This window comes from Lepidochelys kempii, chromosome 3 (genome assembly GCF_965140285.1).
Source record: "Lepidochelys kempii isolate rLepKem1 chromosome 3, rLepKem1.hap1, whole genome shotgun sequence".
NCBI classification, from domain to species: Eukaryota; Metazoa; Chordata; order Testudines; family Cheloniidae; genus Lepidochelys; species Lepidochelys kempii.
Window position 1 is genome coordinate 194,521,487 of NC_136382.1, and position 26,105 is coordinate 194,547,591.

Sequence of the window (26,105 nt, forward strand, 5' to 3'; positions counted from 1 at the left end):
AATGTAAAGAAAAAAACCCAAAATAGTAACTGGGAAAAAATGGAAGTGAAAGGAGAAGAGTGAGAATAAAAATCATACTGGGGCAGGATCCTCACCTCGAGTAATTCAGGGTAGCATCACTGACTTCAGGGATGTTATGTCAATTTACACCATCTGAGGATCTGGCCTTTCTTATTATTAAAACATGTTGAGGATTCCCCTACTACCCCATGCTAAGAAAAGCAGCTGGTGAAAGTTATGTTTATGCACTACAGATGGATCAGCAATGGCAGTCATATAGCTCTATGTATCTGGTAAACAGGTGTTTGATTTTGTATTTGCCAACTAGCTAGCAGAAGCAAATTATTTTTGTAGAATATAGGAGACGGATGTCACTGAAGTTTTTGAAAAAAAAGAGACAATTATTATTGGCTCCATTTTTTTTTTTTGAGAGAGAGAGAGAGAAGTATCTTGCACCAATCCTCCTTTATAACAGATCAGGGCATTGCAAAAGTATGCAGAGGGGAAAAGCAGAATAAAATTTTCTCAAAAAAGGATTATATTCAAATTAAATATTTGGATGTTTTTAGTGGAAGCAGCAAGCAGTGGATGTGTTTTCAGAGCAAGTGTGTGTTCCATATAAGAAAGAGGAAATTGCCTAAATTCTGGAGAAGCACCTTTCTAAGGACTTTTGGAGAGTCACCACAGAGCAGGATTGCTTGAAACCACAGCATCCCTCTCAGGTGTGAGAGCTGAAGCCAATCTATTCCTTAGGAGTAGTATTAGTGATTAATATAGTCCTCTTTCTGATTAACAAATATCTGCACACCAATCATGTTAACTGTGAATCTATTCATTATTTTTAGCTATCCAATGAATAGTTAGGACAAATTAATTTACAACCTATTTTTAAACTGTTCACGTTGACAGTACAGGTTTTATTTATGTTGTGTTATTGCTCAAATAAGGGACATGGTATTTTTTTCTGCTCTCTGATTCAATGACAAACAACTTTAAACAGGAGAATGATGAGTTATGAACTTTTGGATGAGTAATTTTATTCATACTAACATTCATTAAACTCTCAGGATTTATGAACATTTTCACAAATACCCATCAGTGGTCTAAATATTCGCTAATAACTAATATTAGGACCCTGTGAATCATGTTGATCCAAAATCAGCACTTTTATTTGCAAACTGGGTTATTATTTTAGTCTTTGACCAGCTCTAGGGAGAGCTCTTTATTATAGAATGCAAAGAGGTAGCAAAAGGCAATGTAACAGGCTGTCAGTGTTTGCCTGAAAGACTCCACCCTGTTACCAGCTATTGATTCTGTTGGGAAAAGTTTAAGTGGAATCTGCTGACGTCTTGAGACAGATTAATACAAGACATAAGGGAGGTGGGAGTGGCTCTCTAGAGAGAGTTGATCTAGCATGTGCTAGGAGCAGTCTAGAATGAGGAAACGAACCTTTGTTGTTGTTAATTTTTTTTTGAATGACACCAAGCCTCTGGAAGGGGTGAGTTTGGAATCTACATACTGTGTTGGAAAAGGCTCCTGTTCATGGGTGCTGTTCGCAAAGGATTTTTTTAACTTTCTGTTGCAGTTGAGATAAATGATGGAAGAGCAATAGTAGCAACAACCGCAGGTTTTATTGGAATTTGTGGGGACCAGCAAGCCCAGGCTGTAGCCCCACAGAAGGAGCATGGACAGTCCCAGGAGCAGATGTGTTAACTCATGGACACAGCCCAAGATGGGACCAGAAGATGACTCCAAGGGCCCCCGGTCAACTTTGATCAGGTAGTTGCTGCTGCTCAGAAGGAAGTGCGGATGCCTTTTTTAACACGAGGTCCAAGCTGCATGTTGGTCCATGAGCAAGGATGCTGTTGCTGACTATGAGGCTGTCAAAGCTGCCATCCTGGACTGGTTGGAAATCCCAGAAGAGAACTACTGCAAAAAACTCATGGAGAAATTTAACTATCCAGACATCTGTGGGGTAACAAATACTGCTGCACATGCATTATCACATAGATTCCTAAATTACATAGAAGAAAACATTATTATTCAGAAAGTAGAGACTCCTCAGAAGAAGCCATCCTAGATCTACATGAGCATGTTAATGAAATTGGCAGGTGCCATGAAAAGGTTCACAAGGGCTGTACCACAGTATTGACATTGAATGTACTGTATATCCCAGCAAAATATTTGTTTTTACTTCATCACGGTAAATGATATTCAGATGGGCCTCTCATCCCTAGGCCTGTTTGCACCCTGTTACCAGCTATTGATTCTGTTGGGAAAAGTTTAAGTGGACTCTGCTGACGTCTTGAGACCGTCTTGGGCACCATCCACAAATGCCAAACTCCTGAGTTTCTGCAGTCATCAAAATGATACATGCAAATATCACTGAGGACAGAGTTATATTAAAAGGGTCATGAAGAGATTAGAAAAATGGGCAGAAAACTACAAAATGAGAATTGGGTTGAAAAAATGCAAACAAATACCTTTGGGGGAAAAATCATTTGAAACAGATATTGAATAGGAAGGAGAGTCCTGGAAAGCAGAAATGTTGAAAAGATAACAATGATCAGCAAATTAGGCATGAGTTTGCAATGAGACATAGCAAAAAAGGGGGCCTATACAATTGTGGATTGCAAACAAAGAAATGTCACATCATGAAGTAAGGTGGTAACTGTCCCTTCTGCTGGAAATTGGCAATGGAAACATTTACCTGAATATCAGGAGACTCTTCTGGTGGTGAGACCTACTAGTTTGTGGAGAAAATCCCCCAAAGAAAATGGTGGAAGCCCAGTTTGTCAGCAAAACTCAAAATTTTTTACCAAAGAGAAAATGTTTCAATTTCAGATTTTTGTTGTAAAAACAAAAAATATCACGTACAATTTTGAAAAAAAAACTCAATCTTTTTCAAATTTTCTACTTAAAAATTACTGGCATTTTTTGACCTGAGTGATTGCTCTGCTGAATCCTTGATATTCCCCAAGAAATGTACACCAAAGTCTCATTGTTAGCACTTTCTGAACCCTGGCTTCATCTTTCAGTCCTAACAGAGGGAAAATGCCAGGTCACTCTTGTCACAGTTTACTTCTTTATATGTGGTGAACGTATCTTCTCTGAAAATTCAATAAAAGAAAACAAAGGGTTTTTTTCTCCCTTGTTGAGTTTTAATTTGATGCATTCATTTCTCCATTACCATTATGTTCTAACACTTATTGTCCCAAATACTAACCTTTAACTAGAGCAGCGTAGAAGACAGACATTCCATTTTATGAAGGATTTAGAGATTTCAAAATCTGGCTTTGTTCTAAAGAGGAGTAAAACCTGAAAATTTCTAAATTCTCTGTGAAGGAAAATTCTGGAAAAAAAATCACTTCAGGTTAATCAAAACAATTTATTTCAACAAAATTTTATTTCAATTTTGACTTTTTAATTTTGTGTTATTATAATAATGTAGAACATAATGCAAAATTTAAAAATTGGAAACTGAAAAGTCATTTGAAAATGAAAAATCAAAATGTTTTATTAGAACATTTTTTCTGTGTTTTTTCCTAAGTGAAAGTCTAGTGAAATTTACCTGATTTTGTGAAGGCTTTTGATTTAGATAAAACTGTATAGTCCAATAGAATATGGTTCTGTTAAAGTTTCTCTGACCAGCTCTACCTTTCACATCTTTTCCTTATCTTGTCACACAGATAACATGTTCATTTACTCCCTCATTATATGGCTCTACAATGAAAAGGAATATTTTCTATTAATTATTTGCATTAATTTTATGAAAAATATGACATCTAAATTGTAAATATTGACAGAATAGAACAAAACTCCTGCTTTGTAAGCACATCTGTCATCATCATCATGTTCCCATTAAGCCTCTGGCGTTTAGGGCAGCGACGAAGCTCTTCCACTCCTATCTGTTTCTGACAAGTGTTTCTATGGTTCCCCAGCTGTGCCACAGGTTTTTCAGCTCGGCTTCCACGGCTCTTCACCATGTTGTTTTCGGGCGGCCTCGTTTTCACTTTCCTTCAGGTGTCCATCTTATTGCTACTCTGGTGATGGAATCAATTTCCATCCAAAGCACAATGCCAATCCATCTCTAGTGCCTCCTGGTATTGACCGTGCTCATATCCTCTTGGCTGAACTGTGTCAATAGATCTTGGTTTGAGATTGTTCTGGGCCAGAAGATATGGAGGATTTTTCTGAGGCAGGTTCTGTGGAATGAAGACAGTTTGGAGATGTCATACGTTCTCATTCCGCAGCATTCTACACTATAAAGTCATGTAGTAGGTTGTGAATATCGTGCAGCCATCTACGAAAGCTCTGTTCAGTTCAATATTGTTCCAAGACTACCATCAAATAAAGCCACCCAACTGCTCAAAGTCTTTCTCAGCATTTAATGTTAATAATGTACATGGTTTCATATTTCCCTGTTTCTAAGATTTGGGCCCTCTGCGGCACCTATAGACCCGCTTGAGGTCCCTGCCCCACTGAGTGAGCTCCAACCAGAGATACCTGAGGGGCCAAAGAACGTTTAGTTCTTCAATAAGCAAGAAGAAAGAGCTCCCCTTAACATCTGAGTTCACAACATGGATACAAAAATAGTTCGCCCTGGGAAGAATACCATTTCAGATCAGGAATGGACAATGAATATAGTGTGAACAAAGGGCACCTTCCCTTATGAGCAAAGAATCTGAGAGGGGGAGGAGGATTAATCTGACTCCTACATGAAGGCATTTTCAGAGAAGCAGAGAGGTAGGAAGTTTATCTTTCTCTAAAGAGACCATCCCTGCAATATTCTCGTATTTGGAGAGTCTGTATCGGGCAGGATATCCCAATGGTAAATATATAATAACTGCATACAGCTCATTTGTTCTTCTTTGAGTGCTGGTCCCTATGGTTATTTAGTATGGATGCACTCCATGTGCCCAAGACAGGAAACTATTCAGTAGCAGTAGAGAAGCGCAGTAAGGAAAGTAACTGAAATACTTCCCTGATAGATTGTATTTTCTAAATGGATAACTTACCCTAATTCTTGATTACTGAGGGACAATCTTCACTCATTGATGTATTTTCCTTTTCACAAGCAAATCTCTATACAATTTTTCATGAGTGATGCACCCAAATACTTGGATACTCATATCTAAACTGTATTCTTAAATTTATTCACCTAAATTTGGGTTATTGCTGATTATGTACTATATGTATCATATGACTTTTAAAAACAATCTTTGTATTTGTGGATAATCTAGCACTATACCCAGATGTACAGACACTCTTTTCTCAACCTGTGTATTATATAATTTTAACATTCTTTGAAGTGTGATGTCTGCCACACCTTCCCCCCTCGTACTAGGCAATCTCAGGACGTCAGACTTCGCAGGCATCTAATGGAGCTGTCCATGAGGACCCTTTCCGATCTGGGACTCTCCCATTCTCTGTCTCATTGAGCTGAGCTTCCGGGTAGTGCCCCGGCAGCACCAACACTTTTCAACACCTCCAGTAAACACAAGGACTCCTTTAAATTCCTTTTACGAGAAGGGAAAGGAAAAACACCCTTGTAAAAAGAGAGACAAATTGCCACACAAGTCCTCTAAGAAGAGGACTGCCACTTCTCTCCTCTCCACACCAAGTGAGGCTCTTCAACCTCTAACAAGTGCATCTGGAGCCCACAGGGCCAGCACTGACAGCACCAGGAGCACTACAGCACTCACAAACCATCCACAAAGGAGGTGGGATTGACCCCTGCATCGCAAAAGGATCGGAGGGAGCATGCACCCTCTACACAAGTGGTACCATACTGCACCAGGCCCACTGTGCTGGGATCATTGCAGCATCAGAATGCCATTCATTAGTCCCAGGTACTAGCTGCAACACGGATGTTCCAACATCGCTGAGATGCTATTCACTGGTGTATGCCAGCAGCCATGCTGCTACAAGACAGAGAGCACCATTGGCTCCTACTCCTTGGACAAACAGGAGGTAGTATCTGTGGTTCCCCCAGCAGCCCAAACATGAGATATCAGCCTAAATAGGGCTTCCAGAGCCTCCTCGAGGCCTCTAAATCCCTGTGACTTGTACTATGGAGCAAGGGACCAATGGTATCCCCCATTGGGACTGGCTCCATGCCCTTCTGAACCTATCCACTGGCCATACTGGGGTCCATGGGATCCATACTTTCAGGTCCCAGGTTACAGGGACTATGGTCACTACTTTCCAAAGAGATTGCCTCCAAGAGAGGAGCCTCAGCCCTCTCGGAGAACATTGCTGAGCAGGAACAGATGTACTGCTGGATCTGCCAGCAGTGTCGTCTTCATCTCCAGAGGAGGTGGTAGCATCAGCTTCTCTCTCTCCACTGGATGACTACAGACAACACCAGGACCACCTGAGCAGGATAACATACACCCTCCAGATGCCACTGGAAGAGATTCAGGAACCAACCTTAAACTTCTGGGCATTCTCCATTTTACACCTACTTCCAAGGTGACACTCCCCTATCAGTGAAGCCATGTTGGAGCTATTTGGCACACAGCAGCCACCTGTGCTCCAATTCTGACTTTGTGCCCTCCAAAGCAGAAGAATACTTGTTCTCCCACCCTAACGTAAACTCTTTTGTAATCCAGGCAGTCACAGAGCAAAACATGCTACCCCAGCCCAGGTCTGTTCCCTTTTACAAGAATGCCAAAACATTAGATATCTTCAGCAGAAAGAACGTCTCATCAGCCATCCTTCTATTCTTACTATGACCTACCAGACACGCATGTCAAAATATGACTTTATTCATTACAACAAGCTTTTGGAGTTTGCCAATAAACTACCACAGTAACACAGACACCAACCTGGATGAAGGTAAACTTCTTGCCAAATTGTTCCTCCAGGCATCACTTGATACTGCTGACAAGTCTTCCAGCTCCATGTCTAACTTGGTGGTCATGAGGTGGGCCTCTTGACTGTAGGCACTGGGATTCCCCAAGGAGATCCAGGTGACAGATGAATATCTCCCTTTCAAGGGTAACAATCTGTTTAGTGAAAAGACTGATGAGTTGCTTCATTCCTTCAAGAACTCTCATGTTGTCCTCTGCTCCTTGGGAATATGGACCCCAGCACCTTGTGGGAAATTTTCTAAACCACCATCTCATAGGTACCAGCCAACCCCTCAGCCATTCTGTCTTCAGAGGACCTATGAGCCTCTGAAGAAATGCCAAAGGTATAGGATGCCATACATACTGCACCATCACCATCCCATTTTGAGACCCAGCTGCCTACCAAGAAGGCATTTTGATGGGATGCTCAAGAGCTGGCAATTAGGCCATGTACAACCAGTCTCCCCACACTCCCTTAGGGGCCACTTGGCCTGTTTTCTTCCAAAAACATATAACTTTGAACAAAGGGGTTTACATTTCAATTGGCTACAGGATTATATTCCTGTCTATCCCTTCTCCAACCTCCACCTCCCCATCCTTCTTCAGGGACCCCACTAGTTACAGGATTTTCAAGCCAGAGGCAGACTCCTTATTCCAGTTAGAGGCAATAGAGCCCATACCTCCTAAACACAGTGGGAAGGGCATTTACTCCAAATACTTTCAAATCCCCAGAAAGAAGGGGTGCTGGAGACCCATCCTGGACCTAAAAGAGCTGAATGTCTTCATCTGCTATTCAAGATTCAGGATGACTTCCACCTTCCTTGAATGAATGGTTTGATATGATTTGAAGGATGCCTGTTTCCAGGCAGATATTCACCTAGTGCACAGGAGATTCCAGCACTTTATGATGGGCCAAGAGCACTTCCAATAGAGAGTCTTCAGCCTATTGAATGCCCCAACTGTCTCTACAAAGGTTTTGGCTGTGCTAGCAGCACACTTATGCCAAGGCAACCCAGTATTTCTGTACCTAGATGACTGGCTGCTCACAGGATGGCTCATATGAGGAGATAAAAGCAACAGTCACCTCCTTACTCAACATGTTTCATTCCTTGGAACCTCAGGTAAATCCAGGAAGTTCCTTGGAACTTCAAGTAAATCCAAGACACACTGGGGCATGACTCCAGAAGGGATGCCTTCCTAGTACAGTGGTCAGACCATTAAGGTGTGTCTTCCCCCCATCCCCCTGCTACCTCGCATCCTTCAGAAGATCAAGCAGGACAAGGCAGCAATAATCCTGATAGCACAATGATGGCCAACGCAGTTCTAGTTCAATACAATCCTGCAGACAGCCTCTCACCCATCCATACACCTACAGTTGTTTCAGGGCCTACTGTCACAGAATGGAGGCAGGACTAACCATCCCATCCTGGCATTCTTCCATCTGGTGGCCTGAGTTTTGCCTGTGCAGTGGACTTAGAGAAGTCTTGCTCAGAGAAGGTTCAATCCATCTTTATCAATAGCAGGAAACAGTACATGGAAGTGCTGTACCACCAAGTGGAAGAGGTTCTCCCTGTGGTGTCAGCAGCATCCGTGACCTCTTGAAAAGTCCAAGATCTCTCTTATCCTGGAACATCTTCTCTCTTTGAAGTCATCAGGCCTATCCATCCATTCACTGTGGATACATTTAACATCTATTAATGCCTTTCATCCTCCAGTGGAGAACTGCTTGGTTTTCAGCCATCTCACAACAGTAAAGTTCCTAAAAGGCATTGTCAGCACACTGCCACCTGTATTAAAACCTGCAGCTGCCTGGGACCTGAACTTCTGCTATCAGCACTGGTAAACCCGCCATTTGAGCCCTTGACCTCTTGCTCCCTATAGGTATTGTGACAAAGTTCCTCCTCTGCCTTGGTTGGTCTTGCGATATTTGAGGATTTGCTCGCCTTGGAGCTTCACGGCAGCCCTCAGTTTGGCTGTTTTCGTGAACCCACAGTCCAGGTCAACTCCTTCTGTGTCTGACCAGGAATTGGGAGGTTTGGGGGGAACCCAGGCCCACCCTCTACTCCAGGTTCCAGCCCAGGGCGCTGTGGATTGCAGCTGTCTAGAGTGCCTCCTGGAACAGATGTGCGACTGCTATAACTCCCTGGGCTACTTCCCCATGGCCTCCTCCCAACACCTTCTTTATCCTCACCACAGGATCTTCCTCCTGGAGTCTGATAATGCGTGTACTCCTCAGTCCTCCAACAGTATGCATTCTCACTCTCAGCTCCTAGTGCCTCTTCCTCCCAGCTCCTCACACACTCACCACAAACTGAAGTGAGCTCCTTTTTAAACCCAGGTGCCCTGATTAGCCTGACTTAATTGATTCTAGCAGCTTCTTGATTGGCTGCAGGTGTTCTAATCAGTCTGTCTGTCTTAATTGTCTCCAGAAGGTTCCTGATTGTTCTGGAACCTTCCCTGTTACCTTACCCAGGCAAAAGGGACCTACATAACCTGGGGCTAATATATCTGCCTTCTATTACTCTCCTGTAGCCATCTGGCCCGACAGTATTCACAAACGCTCTCTCCTCCGCCTCTGCTTTGGATCCTTATACTAGGGCTATTTGTGGTAGAGTAGGCACTGGAGAGGTGGTTGGTCTGTGCCCCCTGTTAAACCCAGTGGTTGGATGCACAAGGAGGAAAAGGACACAGGCACAGCCCAATGGACACTGCTATTGAGGAGTTTCTGGTCCTGGGTGGATGGAGCACATCCACTCCCAATGAATACCCACAGGGACCGCACAACATGAAGAACTCTAGTTATTATAAGGTACATAACCTTCCTTTATCTTTAATTTTAAAAGAGAAAGAGAAGAGAAACCTTCAGAATGCACCAGGGCAAGGTACACCACAACCTCTCAGATGTGACCCAAAACCAAACTGTTTCAACAATGACCAACTGAATAGGCTGCATACCAAAGAAAGAGAACCTCCAGTGGGAAGGAGAATCTGCATTCCGTCTCGAGTGCATTCCTCTGACATGAAAGCCAAACACGGTAAGGATCACACTCCAGCTGAAGTGCATAGTGCATACAGAGTACAAACCGTGTAGCCACTATGGTTACAGCCTTGAGGCAAATTGTTTGGCTGCTGTGCCTGAAACTAAATGAGTCCTGACATTGATCTCTTGCTCTGTACTGTGGAGGGTAAAATGTAATCAGACAGCCCTGGCCTAATAACATCAACATATTTAAAACATGAGTGTCAATAGGAGCCAAAGCATCATTGTTCACCACATGTGGTATTTCCAGATACCTGCTCACATAGAACAAAGTAAGGAAATCCCCATGTGAATGAGCATATGGACACAGGAGGAAAACTGTTTTGTTGATATGCTCCCAAACACCACTTATGACCTTTGGAAGTGATCTTAGAAAATTCCTTCTATCATCTTATGCCAACAGTACAGGGTTAAGGTGAAATAAGAAACCAGCCCTAAAATAGAACCATCTAATAAGGTGAATATTCTGCTAACAAAGAAATGGGCCTCTGAAAGAAATGGCTGGACTGGCAGTGCAGAGTTGTTAGGAAAGGTTTTTCATTCAAAACTCCACAGAGACGCCAAGATACCATGGGCTCTCATGGAGGACTTTAAACAACATCACAGCCAGAAATGAACAACAAAGGGTCTGCAGGGACACTGACCTGCCTTTGGTCGTTGAGAGGCCAAAAAAGTTGGAGATATCCCTGTCCTATTCTGGGGGGTGGGAGGAGTTTGCAGAGCCTGGGGGAAAAGCTGGGGGTCTGACCCGGCCTTGGATGCCATGCAGGGGAAGAGGAAGTCCCGTCCTCCGCAGCCCAGCCGGGACTAGCAGCTTAGCCCGACGCAGGGTAGGAGCCACCAGACGGGTCTTCCCCAATCCCGCCCCCTACCCCACAGTGATTTACCTCTCTGTTGGCTCCCCTGGCCACCCAAAACATACTGCTGGGGAGGGTCGCATGACTGTTCTTGTGGCTTCCCTGGGCTTCCCCATCAGAAAGTCATTTTTCTGCAGGGAAGGAAAGAAATCTGTGGGGGACATGAATTTTGTGCATGTGCAGTGATGCAGAATTCCCCCAGCAGTAACCTGCTTGGAGGCTATGCTCCCAGAGTTAGATCTAGCCTGGATATACTCTTTGCTGTTTCAGCTGTAAATAAGCTCCTTGTAATCTACCATGCCAAAACTCCAAACAAGGAAAAGCAGGACCAGAAATAAAAAAACAGTGAAGGAACGTGCCTCAGCCTCAATCAGCATCCTTGGTAGTAAACTCCCTTTGTTACACTCATGCAACCACGCTGAAATTCCTCATGGCAGACTTGGGCCTCAAGTGTTCAAGCTTCACAGTGAGTATAAAGGACAGAAGGAGCTTTATCTCATGGCTCCCACTCTGGCTGAAGGACCCAAAACTCCCTGGATTGGGCCATTCAGCAAGACTACTGACTACCTCAAAGTATGCTGAGATAAAAAATGTTCCTGTTGCATAGCCCCTATATCACCAAAGACTGATTACAGTGAGTCACCAATGATTTTACTGCCACAAAATGCAGAAAGCCATTTTAATAACATGTACCCCTGTGATCAGCTTGACAGTCTTATTTGGCTGGTGAATTTTTAATTCACTACTTTGTAATAATAACAAAGATCGTTAAGTCATTCCCCTCCACATCACCTAGCACAAGATGTTCAGATGGAAACAGAATTTGAAGGGTTTTTTTCAATGGAAAGTAAAAACTACAAATGGACAATACTGAAAGGTCATAGATTTAGCTTGGATATAATCTCCCAATCTTTGCACAATTTACTGTGTGCAATATTTTATGAGCTCTGTAAAAAAATGAAAAATAGGTCGTATCCTCAGCTAGTGGAAATTGGCATCGCTCCATTGATTTCACTGATTTACACCAGCTGCGGATCTGGCTCACAATGCTTGAAAATAACCAAATTAAATTACCTATGAAACAGCTGTTTACTAATCAGTTGGGTCCGGATTCTGTTTCCTTCACTCACATTGAAATAGCATCTCACTCTGCGAGTAGCCTCATTGACTTCAATCGGACTGCTTGTGGAGCAAGGTGCTGCTCATTGTGGTTAGAAGGACTTGAATCTGACTCCTAGCATTCACCAAAGTCAGAAAAGAAAATATACATATTGGAGTGATGGAAATTCACTTGAACAATATGTGGGGGAAGGGAGGGCTTTGATTTTGTTTTTGTGGGAGGTGGCGAAGTTTGGTTGGTTGGAAGTCCTTTGGTTAGATTGGATCTAGCTTCTCTCTTGTTAATCCACCACAGGCTCCTGGCTGTTTGACCCAAACAATCATAAAGCAGACAGCACGAGAAGGGGGTGTTTGTAAATAACTCTGGAATCTGGGATCTGCTCTCTGTGTGGTTATGGTTTTGTGCAAACACAATTACAGCATAAAACGAAAGCAGACTGCACAATGAAAACAAGAAGAATGCCATCACCCAGGTTGGCTTGTACTGCAAACCTCCCTGGTCAATAATCTGAGATGAATGGAGGTATCCGCTGAATAACCTCACTTTGCAACTTTTATGTGAAGGCTTGATAAATGAAGTCAGGGAGAGGTACAAGAAAGTGATTAAAACCAGCCTGCACAAAAGGGAGTGATAACCTCCCTGAGCTTGAAACTTTTTCCTCTGCTTGAGTTTGTTGAATAATTAACCCTTTCGACCATCAGCCTCTGTGTATGTGCACATTAGCAAAAAAAAAAAATAGCCCCTTATAAACACTTCGGTTACAAATTCAGTCTTTGGATACAATACATATAGGGCAATTTTTTCAAACTTGAAAATTAGGCGCTGTGACAAAGTTCCTCCTCTGCCTTGGTGGGTCCTGCGCTTATTGGCGGATTTGCTCCACTCAGAGGTTCACGGCAGCCCTCAGTTTGGCCACTTTCATGGCTCAAATCTGCCATTCACTCAGTTAGCCTCATCACTGGCCAGCATGGGGAAAAGGAAGAAGAACAATCCTCGCAGTCTCTGCTGATCCACCTAGTGGATCGGGGAACAGGCCACAGACCTTCCCCACAGTCCAGGTCAACTCCTCCAGTATCAAGTAGGGAGTTGGGAGAATGGAGGGATGGGGGGAACATGAGCCCACCCTCTACTCCGGGTTCCAGCCCAGGGCCCTGTGGATTGCAGCTCTCTACAGTGGCTCCTGTAACAGCTGCGTGACAGCTACAACTCCCTGGGCTACTTCCCCATGGCCTCCTCCCAACACCTTCTTTATTCTCACCACAGGACCTTCCTCCTGATGTCTGATAATGCTTGTACTTCTCAGTCTTCCAGTAGTATACCTTCTCACTCTCAGCTTCTTGCACTTCTTGCTCCCAGCTCCTCGCATGCACACCACAAACTGAAGTGAGCTCCTTTTTAAACCCAGGTGCCCTGATTAGCCTGACTTAATTGATTCTAGCAGCTTCTTGATTGGCTGCAGGTGTTCTAATCAGCCTTTCTTAATTGTTTCCAGAAAGTTCCTGATTGTTCTGGAACCTTCCCTGTTACCTTACCCAGGGAAAAGGGACTTACTTAACCTGGGGCTAATATATCTGCCTTCAATCACTCTCTTGTCACCATCTGGCCTGACCCTGTCACAGCACTTAAGTTCCTAATCAAGCATCTAAAATAAGGTTTCAGAGTAACAGCCATGTTAGTCTGTATTCGCAAAAAGAAAAGGATTACTTGTGGCACCTTAGAGACTAACCAATTTATTTGAGCATAAGCTTTCGTGAGATGCATCCGATGAAGTGAGCTGTAGCTCACGAAAGCTTATGCTCAAATAAATTGGTTAGTCTCTAAGATGCCACAAGTACTCCTTTTCTTTCATCTAAAATAAGTGACCTGAATTTCAGAAGTTCCCAATACCATAGTTTCCATTAACATCAGTGGGCTCAGCTCAACTGAACATGATACTATGTATTAGGTGCCCAACTTTAGGCACCCAAGTTTGAAAATACTCCCCATACTATACTGCATGTATGTTCAAAATTCTAACTAGGTGCCAATTTGCCGTAACTATAGGGCCTGAGTTTGAAAATTTCAAGTGTAATCTTGGCCCCACTGAAATTCCCACTGGAATTTGCACCCATAAATATTTGTGGTACAATTACTGGCAGGCTCAAATGAAGACTTGAATATACCTAACAGATTGCACCAGTATATTAGGCAGTTAGATGTCAACATATCCTTATTTTCACTTGCAGATAATTGTGCTTGCAATTATTTTCTGGGGCTAAAAGAGACCCTTTAAAAATCAGGCCCACAATCTTTTAGGCTAGTGTTTCAATAGTGGTCACAGATTTTGGATCACTCCATTTCTGGGTGCCAAACTTTAAGGCACTTTAAACTTTAAGTTGTGAGACCATATCTGTCACTTTTGAAAATTTGGCTGCATGAAACTAGAACTGACGTGTAAAACATAAGGTTGCTGGAGCCTATTTAAATGGAAGATTGGATAAAGGAATAGAACTGTTATATAAGACTGAACTCCCACTGCATCAGAGAGGAAAATACAATAGAAACTGCATTGTGTTGTCTTCGCTTTCTCAGTCAAAGAGATGCAGCAGCACCACCGTATGTTATTGAACAAAGCTGGTTAAAGGCTTGCAGAGGCTCAAAATCCATGCTAAGAAATGTCATGGCAGCCTGAAAATTAATTATCCTCAGAAATGGCAATCCTCAATTTAGGCTTAATCTCTCTTGCATTACCCAGGTAGCTCTTGTGAAGTATCACTGTGCTTGCTGATATAGATGACGGTTTCTATATCCCTTTACCACACCCACTGGATGGAAAATAATCACATAAATCCCCGTTTCAAGGCATGCCCGAACTAGTCTCTTATTGAGGGGCAAATTTATGGTAGTATTTAGTATGTAATCTTGAAAGGGAACTGCTGGGTGGTTGAAGGTCTAAAATTACAGATGACCTGGGTGTAAGAAAAAGTGGGTTTCTTAAAAATCTATGTTTAGAAGAAAAAGAGCTTGATGTTCCTTGTGTAGTTTATGACCTTTTCTAAAAAACAAATGCCCTTCAAAAAAGGTTGAAAAGCAATTTTCATTCTACAGCTCTAAATATCTGTTTATCCCACTGCCATGATTCTGAGCATGCCCAGTCGGAATGATTTAACACTCTATTGATGACTACCAACAGAAGGACTTCATGTGAAAAGGTAGTCTGCCACAGCTAATGGGCTCTTGTTTCAAAGGGATGCTGTGTGTACATTACTAGTGTATGGAGAAGGTGAAGAAAGGCCTCAGCAGACATTAGGAATGGAGTGTTGTTGATGATGAAAAGGCACTTTGCTGTTGAGGGAATGGTGGGAGAGAAAAGGCTTATCTGTCTTTTTGATTAGAAATGCATGCTTCCTTTCATCATCTGAACTGAAAAATTGGCTTCTGCTCTTGGTTTATGAAACCATTTTTCTTTTCCCTTTCTTCCCAGGTTTGCAAACTCTTTAATAAATTAGTTACTCTGAGGTGTATGGGTGCCACAATAACCTTAGAGGCTTTTCCCAAATGCATATTTAATATTTTATAAGTATTTAAATAGATTTATTCAATTTGAGCAGCCTGATTTATGAACGCTGGCACTTTGGCATGGAAGAGGGGTTCAATACAAATTACATTGTGTCAGACGTTTTTAACAACTAGATCTCAATTTACCAGTGGTTTCTCGGAAGTCAGGAAATAACAGGCCCGCCCTGTGTTAATATTTAATCAGGCATTGGTGCCAGATAGGAAAGCTGCTGACAGGACCAGACACTAGAACTGGGGGAATCCTATATTAAATTAAAACATGCATCATTATGTGTTCAGTTGTTATGGTAAATTGGATTCAGTTGCTATGTCAGGTAATGGGTTCAAGTCCGACATAGAATAAAGACGCTTTGTCAGCCTCTCAAGGCTGTCCAGATGGAAGTTAAAGGTCTCATAGTATTGTTTGAAAGGCGTTGGGGATGGTTTAGTACTCAGGTCAAGCTTTCATCCCTCTTGATGTAAGAGGTTCTAATGTCAAACGCTGACTACGAAGTACTCTTTTGTTGAACATATAATGACTATGCCATATGACTACACAGGCACTGAACTATAGCACTCTGAAATGTTATAGATACAAAGGCCACTATAGAACATTAAATTATATTGAGTAACTTAAAAAAATTGGTTTTAATATCCCTCTACAGCTGTCACTTTTCTGTGTTAGTCAAAAGTCATTTGTGCATTGAAATGCCAGACAGGATTATTTTCATTTAACCAGGGAAGATGGACTCATAATCTCAAACCATTTTTATTAGTATATGAAATCCAAAAAACCTTTTCTCGTTGCAAATGTTTGGTTATAAATTTAAATGCACAAAAGCTGGGGAATGAAATGGTTAATATTTTCACCAGAATATAATTCACCCGTATTGTACCGGTAAAATATTTTTTGATTACTGGACTGTAAAGGGCAAGATTGTAACTAGCTCTGCACATCCACATGGGCTGCCTGTATCACCAAACTGTGTGCAGGGCTGTACAGATGGGCTGGGAATGAGAGAGGCTGATCCTTGATTCCACCACTCCACCCCCAACAAATTAGCCAGTTTAGCTGAATCAGAGCAGAGGGGAAAGTTAGTATAGGCCAACAACAATGATATACTTTTAGAGGAAGGGAATGACTTGTGAATCTCCAAGTCACATTGTTTTCCCTGGACAATTCCTGAAATGACACACCTTTATCTTCATGCCACCCCTTACTATAGGCCAAGAGCCGTGTCACAATCTAGCCATATTATTATTCTTTTATTTCTTATTTGGATTGCGGTAGCCAGCTAGGAGACCTAGTCATGGGCTGGGATACCATCATGTTAGGTGCTGTACAAACACACAACGCAAATTTATACCTATGTATACAGGGTCAAAGCCTCAAAAGGTTCAAACTGGTGTATGTTGTATGGAAGTCAGAGGAGTTAACTGACTTATACCAGCTGAGGATCTGGCCCACAGTGCTTACTATGTCAGTGAGTTTTTCTTCTGATGAGAACATTACTGTTTTCATTTACTGGCTTGCAAGTGTTTCCATTCAGAATCTTAGTGTTGTAGTTTGTTGCATTCAGTTCCTTGTGTGTGTTTGTTTTTTAAAGAAAGAAAAAAACAAGAGAAGAAAGGAACTACCAGCGCTTAATAATGTTAGTATTTAAATGGTCTGTGTTGGCTTTGAAGTTCACACATCAGTGAGGAGAATGGGCTGTTGAAGGCAAGGGGTGGTGTCAACCATTTGCTGCTACCAGATTTGACTGGCGACAGTGGGCTGTAAGGCTGGATTAATAGCACAGAATATCCGTTTGGTTGTATTGCAATAGCTGTGTGCTCCAGCTGGTACACGGATTTCATTGTTAAATTCAGTATTTGCAGAAATTCAGAAATGCAGAATGAATTGCAAACTCAGGCTTTTGATACTATCTCGCATGACCTTCTCATAAACAAACCAGGGAAATACAACCTAGATGGAGCTACTATAAGGTGGGTGCATAACTACTGTCTGGGAATGGTTTTCTAACCAGTTATCAGTGGTTCACAGTTTAGTTGGGAGGGTATATCGAGTGGGGTCCCACAGGGATCAAGTTCTGGGTATGGTTCTGTTCAGTATCTTCATCAACTATTTAAATAATGACATAGAGAGTACACTTATAAAGTTTGCAGACGATACAAAGCTGGGACAGGTTGAATGTGCTTTGGAGGATAGGATCAAAATTCAAAATGATCTGGATAAACTGAAGAAATAGGCTGAAGGAAACGGGATGAAATTCGATAAGGACAAATACAAAGTACTCCACTTAGAAAGGAACCATCAGTTGCACGCATACAAAATGGGAAATGACTAGCTAGGAAGGAGTACTGCAGAAAGGATCTGGGGGTCAGACGCTAAATATGAGTCAACAGTGTAACACTGTTGCAAAAAAAGAAAACACCATTCTCAGATGTATTAGCAGAAGTGTTGTAAGCAAGACACGAGAAGTAATTCTTCGGCTCTACTCTGCGCTGATTAGGCCTCAACTGGAGTATTGTGTCCTGTTCTGGGCACCACATTTTGGGAAAGATGTGGACAAATTGGAGAGAGTCCAGAGAAGAACAACAAAAATGATTAAAGGTCTAGAAAACATGATCTATGAGGGAAGATTGAAAAAGTTGGGTTTGTTTAGTCTGGAGAAGAGAAGACAGAGAGGCGACATGATAACAGTTTTCAAGTGCATAAAAGGTTGTTACAAGGAGGAGGGAGAAAAATTGTGCTCCTTATCCTCTGAGTGTAGGACAAGAAGCAATAGGCTTAAATTGCAGCAAGGGCTGTTTAGGTCGGACATTAGGAAAAACTTCCTAACTGTCGGGGTGGTTAAGCACTGGAATACATTGCCCAGGGAGGTTGTGGAATCTCCATCATTGGAGATTTTTAAAGCAGGTTAGACAAACCCCTGTTGGGGTGGTCTAGATCAATGGTGCCCAGACTTTTTACCTTGCGCTCCCCTTACCCTTGTCCATGCCCCCCCTTGCCCTCCGGAGCCAGGCCAGGAGCGAGGTCACGGCTCTGCGAGGGGGGAACATGGACAGGGGTAAGGGTGCCAAAGCCAGCAGCTGGGCCCCGGGGTGCAGGGTCAGTAGCTGGGGCCAGGGCCAGGAGTGGAGCTGGGTGGCACTCCCTCCCCGCCCCCACCCCCATGGGGGCTGGCCCAGGCCCCAGCCACACCCCTCCGCTGAACAGTCCTCCTTGCCCTCCTAGGGGGGCACTCCACAGTTTGGGGACCTCTGTTCTAGACAATACCTCTGGTCTAGATAATACTGAGCCCTATGAGTCTATGATTCTATGATTATTTTCATCTGCCCCAGAGAGTAAGGCACATTTCTTGGGAGAATATTGCTGAGTGTGTTTCAATGATACACGGGTAAATACAGATTGTTTTAGCACACCCAGAAAGCAGTAGCGCAATGGCCTGTCAGTGTGAGACTCTAGTTCTCCCTTTCCCCTGCTGATGGCATTAAATATTATTAATATTATAGATTCACTTACTTATCTAGATCGTAACATTTTGATCTGGCCCATAATAAGAAGCAGTGTATAGTGCTGCCCTTGGAACAGTCTGGGAGGGAGATCGTGACTTGGGGAATCATAATCTCCATACCATTCCAGGAAGGGGGTTTGTATGCTGTCTGACACACTGGCATAGCTATGCTGTTCGGTGCATTCAGAGGTGGCAGAGTCCAGGGTCCTCTCCCTCCGGGGCCTCTGTCATAGTTTCCTGCCCACCTTTATGAGGGGCATATACAGCAGCTCCACAAAGCCCGCAACCCTCATCCTGTGTGTGTAGGGAGCAAGAGGGTTCTTTTGCCCCTTTCCTCCCTTGAACTGGTGCGCTGGCTGAACCAAGAGCTGGTCTTATATAGCACCAGAAAGGTGCGTGACAGTTTACAAAGCCCACTGAGTCTGCTCAGAAATATTTTTTTAATTCACTGTCAATTTTTAATTCTTACCCCCTCCCACCCGTAGCACATTATCCACATGCCAGGTGATTTCTTTGCTAGACATTTTTTACTTTGCAGTGAGCAAAGAAGTTATAATTATTTTTCAATGGATTTTCCCCCCATTTATCCTAAACTCAAATACAGATTAATGGATTTTCCTTTAAATTAGAGCTGGGCAAAAAAAAGGAGGTGTGTGGCGGGAGGGGAGGGGATTTAATGTATTTTTTTACAAAATTTCCCTTTTTTTTTTCAAAATTAAAAAAAGGAGGAAACATTTAGATGTCATCATTATTTTTCCTGCTCTGTTTTTCATTTCAAATGCCAAAATTGCATCAAAATTTTGAATTAAAAAAATTCTACCAGCTGTACTAAAGATATTCACCTCTGGGAAGAGACCAAGCGTGAACAGTTTCAGCCCTAAAAAGAGGGAGTTATGAACATAAGAAAACAAAGGGCCAGATTCTGCCGACCTTACAGTGAGGAGTACCTTACTTGCATGAGTCACTTGCTGAAGCCAGTGGGCCCGCTTGCACAGTCAAGTACTACTCAGTATGAGAGTGGCAGAGTGTGGCTCCAAAGTGATTATAATGGAAGTCTGGATATGATCTTACCTATAGTTTTCATTACTGGGAAAAGTTGCAACCAATTATAATAGTCAATTAAATATCAAGCTTATAATAGTCAATTAAATATCAGGCTTTCTTGACAGAGGTTGTTTTATAACAAAAACTATTTGTTAAGCTTGATCGCACGCGTTATAATAAATGAACTTTGCTAAACTGAAGATTAACATGAGATAAAGATTAAATTTAGCTGTATGGTTTATAGTAATACCACCTGGCAGAGGGGGTATCTTGAACCTGTTTTAGTTGGAAATAGAAAACGTGGAGCGTTGTTAGACTATCTATTTGAGAGCATAAAAAATTTTTGGTGACTTGTACTGGTAGAGAGACCCACTTCTGCTAAAGCTGAAGTAACTGAATGGTTTTGTGAAGGTTTGAATTGTCAAAGCATCTCACAATGGTTTTAAATAAAGCAGAAGACTACTGAGCGGCTCTTTGGTGTACCAGTTTGATAATCAGGTCCAATGCTACTGCCACTGAAGTCAGTGGAGAAACTACTGTTAACATCAGTGGTTCATGATCAGGCACTCACAAGGAAACTGCAAGTAACCCCAGAACACAGTGGAAACATTGTCCTAATTCTCTGTTGCGCTGCACCTTGTTCAGTAAATTACACCAATGGAAAGCAGTATTGCCAATCCCAAGTGTTCAAACATCATGAGCTTGGCTTAAAAGGGTTGTTTGAAGGGTTGTTTATTTTTAATTTGTTGTCTGGTTGTTGTGTGTTTAGGAGGCACTAGGGTCACGTTTTCAAGCTTTTCTCTGAAATAATAAGACCTTGAAATAAGAGCATTCAAACGCCCACACTGGATCAGGCCAATGGTCCATCTAGTCCAGTACTCTGTCTCCGACAGTGGCTTCAGGGGGAGTGGCTATCACAGCTTCAGGGAGAGTATATAGAACAGGAAAGTTGGAGTAATCCACCCTTGTCTTCTAGAGAGACCAGGTGGGTGAGGTAATATTTTTTATTGGACCAACTTCTGTTGGTGAGAGAGACAAGCTTCTGGCAGTCAGAGGTTAAGGGTCACCCCAAGCATGGGACTGCATCTCTGACCACCTTGGCTAATAGCTATTGTTGGACCTATCCTCAAAGAACTTACCTAGTTCCATTTTGAACCCAGTTATACTTTTGCCCGCCACAACATCATATGGCAATGAGTTCCACAGGTGTGGAAAAAGTACTTCCTCTTTTCTGTATTAAACCTGCTGCCTATTAATTTCATCAGGTTTCCCCTGGTTTTTGTATTGTGAAAAAAAGTAAATAACATGTCTCTATTTACTCTTCTACACTATTCATGATTTTATAGACCTCTATTATTTCTCCCTTTAGTCATCTCTTTTCTAAGCTGAACACCTCTTATCTTTTTAGACTCTCCTCATATGGAATGTTTCTCAGTTCCACTATATCTTTTTTGAAATGGCTACCAGAACTGGACTCAATATTCAAGGTGTGGGCACACCATGGATTTATATAGTGACATTATGATATTTTCTTGTTTTCCTAGTAGTTCCTTAGATTCTGTTAGCCTTTTTGACCACTCCTGTGCATTGAGCTGAAATTTTCAGAGAGCTATCCACAGTGACTCCAAGGTATCTTTCTTGAGTGGTAACAGCTAATTTAGAACCCATCATCATATATGTGTAGTTGGGATTATTTTTTCCAACATGCATTATTTTGTACTTATCAGTGTTGAGTTTCATCTCCAATTTTGTTACCCAGTCACCGGGTTTTCTGATATCCCCCATAACTCTTCACAGTCAACTTTGGACTTAACTGTCTTGAATAATTTTGTATCATCTGAAGACTTTGCCACTTCACCGTTCACTCTTTTTCAGATAATTAGTGAATATGTTGAACAGCACAGGTCCCAGTACAGATTCTTCATGGATCCTGCTGTTTATCTCTCTCCAGTGTGAAAACTGACTATTGATTCCTATCCTTTGCTTCGTATCTTTTAGCCAGGTACTGATCCATGAGAGGACCTTCCCGCTTATTCCATGACTACTTAGTTTCCTTAAGAGCCTTCTGAAAATCCAGGTACGCTGTATCAACTGGATCACCCTTATCCACATACTGATTGACACCCTCAAAGAATTCTAATAGCTTGATGAGGCATGATTTCCCTTTACAAAAGCTGTGTTGACTCTTACCCAAAAAAACATGTTTTTCTATGTGTCTGATCATTTTGTTCTTTGCTATAGTTTCTACCAATTTGCCTAGTACTGAAGTCAGGCTTACTGGCCAGTAATGGCCAAGATCGCCTCTGGAGCCCTTTTTAAAAATTGGCATTACATTAGCTACCTTCTAGCATCTGTTGGAGAGACTTGTTTCAGCAATAGATTACATACCACAGTTAGTAGCTCTGCAATTTCATATTTGAGTTCCTTCAGTATTCTTGGGTAAATACCATCTGGCCCTGCCAATTCACTATTGCTTATCAATTTGTTCTAAAACCTCTTATATTGACACATCAGTGTAGGACACTGCTTCAGATTTGTTTCCCAGAAAGGATAGCTCTGATGTGAGTATCTCCCTTACATCCTCTGCAGTGAAGACCGATGCAAAGAATTAATTTAGCTTCTCTGAAATGGCCTTGTCTTCCTTGAGTTCTCCAATAACACCTTGGTTGGTTAGTGGCCCTACTGCCTATATTTCAGGCTTCCTCTAAATGTACTTTAAAAACATTAAAGCTGAAGTTCTCCCATATTTTCATGAATCTGGAGCTGGTGCTTTAAGAGAAATACCAAATATTATGAGACTCACCGTAAAATTGTGACATATCAGCACTGGCAGAGTGAGTGCAAAATGGGTCTAGAATGCCACCATTCTGATTCAGCAGCATTTTTACATTCACTTTGCATGTATAAATGGCAAAAGAGGGTGATTGGCACAAAGAATGAGGCACTGCATATCTAACATGCTGTGAAGGCAAGTGGTGCAGATATGATGTTGGGATCCTAGGCAATGAAAGGGGAGTGGGCATGTTGCTGTTGATATGGCAAAGGCCTGGTCAGTAGATCTTTACAAGTTGCAGACCGATAAGGCCAAAGCTTCATGGAGGAGAAAACAATAAGCCGCATCTGCTGATCCGTACCATATCCCAGCAATAGAGCCCATGGACATCAGCTAATGAATGCTGGGACTGAAGATTCTGTATCCTAGTCCCTTCCCTACCGTGCAAGTGTTCATGAATGCACAGTCCATTTACTTTCACACTTCTTGGATCTTGCGTCTCGAAATTTCCAAAGTCTAAACTGTGCCAGATCTTAAGTAATGTAAATCAACGTAGCTCCATCTAAGGTTTAAAGCAGCTGGGGATCTGGCACATGATATAATATTGCATTGTTTTCAGTGACAAAATAACTTGATTGATTCAAAAGTCCTGTAGCACGTTACAATAAACTAACAGTGTACCTAAGCTATCGATAGGCCCAACTAAGAACTCCAGATTCAAACACCTCTGAATTTTTCAGGAGATGTTTGAAATGTGAACACCCTTATGAACCTGAGTTTTACAAATGAACCTTGTCTTCAGAGCAGACTGAAGCAAAATACCCCAAAGTGAACACTCAAACTTTTTGTTGTTTGAAATCCAGATCCAGATCATAATTCTGAGGCTTGAACACATCTCTAATCTAGACATTTGCATGTATACACACAGTGGATGTACAAAAGCTGTTAATGCCTTGCATTTTTGTATCATACAGCAAACATGTTCAACTGAAAACAAAAATATCATGAAATTAAGATGTGAACTGGGGAAATACAACAGGAACTTTTAGACAAAATGTAATTATGTACGTTAGATAAAAATCCATCTCATAACAGGAACACTTCAACCAGAAGACAGCTATATCTAGAATAAACGTAGATGTATTTTCCTTTTGGAATTTTGTGTCATATGGTAGTATAAATGCCCTTCTAACTAATTTCTAGAGTATCCAGTAATGGATTCTGAATGTTGAAAAAATGTGCTTGTGAATACATTTTCCATCTATTACTAGATTTTTGTATATCTTCTACGATCAGATTGCTAGCTGCAAAAAGCAAAATCCATATCTAGTGAAAATGAAAGAACAATTTAATATGGTACAAAAAAATAGGATAGAAGTTTAAAAACAAAACCAGAAATGCAATTCCTAAGTGAGCATAACTCGCCTTTGAAGTTAATGGGAGTTTGATCCATATCAGGACAGAGGATAAGACCCTACAGAGGAAAGCAAATCTGTCAAAACTAAATGTGTCGTTTATGGTATGCTTTTTGTTTAAAATAACACTTTACCTTCTCTTTATAGTAAAGCAGACTAAATATTTCTGTACATCTGTATTTAAAATTTTCAGACAGAGAGTAAGGAATACATTTTACCTGGAAATACTAGAGCCTGAGCTCCGAATTGTTAACAATGATGTAAACTAATACAATGGCATAACATGCATTAATAACCTGCACTTTTACTGGCATATAAATCTAAGGCTTCTGCTTACATAGCCCAGTTCTGTGTGAAGTATTGGCTAGTCCTGAAAATCATTGTTGGAAGACTGCTAGGAAACAAATGAACTTGCAATGCATAGTATCTTAAAGGAAACTATAAATGGGATAGGTCAAGGACTAGGCATGTAAGTGACAGGAAAAATCTTCCTTTTAGTTTATACAACTTCAGCTTCCATGTCTGTGCAGATTCCAAATAAGGAATAGTAACTTTTCAAGGCACTAGGTCTGTACATATTTCCTGACCTTATAATTCTCACAGTTCTAGACATTCCAAGGTAGCGGGTCATTCAGACAGAGTTGTAATTTCGTGTACATATTTATTTCCAAAGTATCTTTTGCATAGTTTCCCAGTGAAATCATGTGCTGAAGCTGGGGAATGCTAAATAGGTTATTTTTCAAGCTTGCATATAAAGGGGCTGTCAAACTGGACTGTTTGGGGCTTATCAAGTAAAAGTACCAGAGTCACACTGGAATGGTTGTAACTAATCTTTCCCAATGCTGCTATTAGCTGAACTTGCAACATTCAAACTGGGATGATGTAAGAAGTTTAAAGAGCTCACTCTTTACATGTTTTATTATTTGTGATGATTTCAATGATATTAAAAGTAGTGGAGGGGTAAATAGGTTTGGATAACAGTGACCTGAACTTTCACCCAAAATTCAAATCAAATGCAAATTTTTGGGGGGGAAGGAGGGTGATTGGAAACCATTTGTTAACACTTTTTAACAAATGGTTTCCAGCCACCAAAAAACCACCTGTGTTTTTCTCCTTTTATCTTTACCTTCCACAAATACTGTAGTGAGCTGCTGGCAAAGATGTTTGCTGAAACAGGACCTTTCTGTGAAAAGCCTCAACCGTTTGTGAAAGCAGATCTAGAATTCACTATCATGATTCTCCAGAATAAATATGTAATTTTAACAGTTACATTTATTCAATCAAGAAACAAATGACACTAAGGGACCACTCAGGCCATCTTGCATTTCAAACTGCAAATACTGAATGCTCAAAGCATATCACACAGCGAGAAGCTGGTAAGCCACCCATAGGCTGAAATCCTCGTTAGGTAAATCATTTGTCCAACTATTTTGAAAAATGAACAAATTGCTAAAAATCATGATCTGTTTGCAGATAATCCACAACCAAAAAAAGGACTAAAATTGAGAACATTGTTCACTGTTAATAGTTTGCCAAGCTCAAAGCAACAGTAAAGAAGGATGCTGGCTTCTATCCAGAGAGCACCATATATAAATCCAAATGTACTGTACTTTGACTATGGTCGCTAAAAATATGCCTTTTGTAAATTCCATTCTATGACACAGATTTAGAATGTCTCCATGGAGTTTTGGATGTTTTCTGAAGATTTTAAGCTTTCATTAAAAAGTAAATTTAACCCTGCTGCTTGCAAAGATTACCTTTAAAATCTAAATTGATATTCCAAAAATTTTCATAGAATAAAAGGGAAAATTCTATCGCATTTCAAAATATTTCTACAAATTTCTAGTGGCACTTTATAAAACACTGGTCAGACTGCATTTGGAATACAGGGCCAATTTCTGGCCTCAGGAACATGTACATTTCCCCTTGCCCTCATGATGAACGTCA

The 26,105-nt window shown here is 41.5% G+C and overlaps 1 long non-coding RNA gene across 1 annotated transcript in view; it reads right to left on the reverse strand.

Annotated features, from left to right (window-relative positions):
• Nucleotides 1–3,593: 3,593 nt before the first annotated feature.
• The window catches only part of LOC140909655 (uncharacterized), a 95,971-nt gene continuing 73,459 nt past the window's right edge, over nucleotides 3,594–26,105 (reverse strand). Inside the window, exon 4 of the long non-coding RNA XR_012158313.2 lies at nucleotides 3,594–4,205. This is a non-coding gene — a long non-coding RNA (uncharacterized LOC140909655). The remainder of the gene's footprint in view (nucleotides 4,206–26,105) is intronic.